Consider the following 1,520-nt stretch of genomic DNA (forward strand, 5'->3'; position numbering starts at 1 on the left):
GACCCGGACTCGCGTGTGGGCTCGTGCGCGGGAGGAGCTGCGGGATTGGGGAGCCGCCAGCTTTTTCTCATTTTCCCCCGTGGCATACTTAATTGCCCGGAATTCCTACATGTTTGCGAAGGAAGGTCTCAAATCCACAATCTTCCAGTGCTTCTTAGGGCTGGCTGCCAGTCAATCTCTGATTTACCAGGTGCTTCTCCACGAAGCCAGACTCCTTGGAGAGGGGGGTCTTCCGCTTCAACACGGTTGGGGTTGAGGTGGAAGAGGACACATTGATACTGTCCTTAGACTGTTACTACACCTTGTTTTTAAAAACGGAGTGATTGGGGCTGGGGATGTGGCTCAAGCGGTAGCGCGCTCCCCTGGCATGCGTGCGGCCCATGCGTGCGGCCCGGGTTCGATCCTCAGCACCACATACAAAGATGTTGTGTCCGCCAAAAAATAAATAAATATTAAAAAAAAAAAACAAAAAAAAAGAAACGAAGTGATTGACATAAGTGACCACCTGGAAGTATTGGTGAAAAAGCCCTAACCGTATGGTTTGCAAGCATACAAAGGCAGAAGAGGGCTTTTCTTTTGTAGGGAGTAGGAAAGAAGAGTAGGAAAAGTTAGGGGAGAGGAGAACTTTCCCCCTGAGGTCCGCCTGTGCTTGGGTAACGCTAAAGAGGGGTTTATGTGCTGGCTCAGGCTGAGGTGGGTCAGACCTGGAAAAAGGAGAGATACAAGGAAAGTTTGCTTATTTAAGTGTTTTGTTTCTTTTCTACTGATCAGTTTAGTTAATCATTAAGCCCAAAGTGGGAATTTGTAAAGCGTGTATCTGGCCTTGTTGGTTTAAAAAAAAAAAAATGGGAACATTTTCTAAGTGTAAAGGGATAGTGTTCGTTTGGGGTGGGATGTTTCTCCAAATCAAAGTATTGGAGGTAGCAGATTTTTGATCACTGCTCTTTACCAAGATTAGAGCTCTTGGTTAAAATTCAACATTTTATGCTGTTTGCTTTTATATTCACAGTGTTAGTCTGGTCAGAGTGCAATGTATGTTAATTGAGAAAACCTGTGAGGTACAGTCTGAGAGACACCTTTGGTGTCTATCTGCTGGAGAAAATGGCTTATGAATTTGAGGTTTTATTTTGGTGTATAGTATAATAAACAACAACAACAAATGGTCTTTGTCCCAGCTTCTGGCAAGCTTAACCCTCGGAATTTCTGAACAGTAGGAATCTCTTTGATTAGTTATCATAAGCCTCTTTCAGGCAATGTCTGAATTTATGCTAATGAGGAAACTCAAGGTGTTACCTTTCTTTAACTTCTATGGGAATTGGTGACCAGACAGAGCAAACACCTCCTTTGAACTGGCATCTGCAGTGGAGACAGTGGTCAGACTGAACCCTGAATTTTTCAGGACTGTGCTAAATCTGGGTGGTATCAGAATTAAATTGTGGGACACTTTCTTGGAGAATTGGTTGGTGTTGAGCAAACAGCACACCTTTGGAGTCAGAAGTGATGTCGATAAAACACAACAG

The sequence above is a fragment of the Marmota marmota genome, unplaced genomic scaffold (assembly GCF_001458135.2).
Source record: "Marmota marmota marmota unplaced genomic scaffold, marMar, whole genome shotgun sequence".
NCBI classification, from domain to species: domain Eukaryota; kingdom Metazoa; phylum Chordata; class Mammalia; order Rodentia; family Sciuridae; genus Marmota; species Marmota marmota.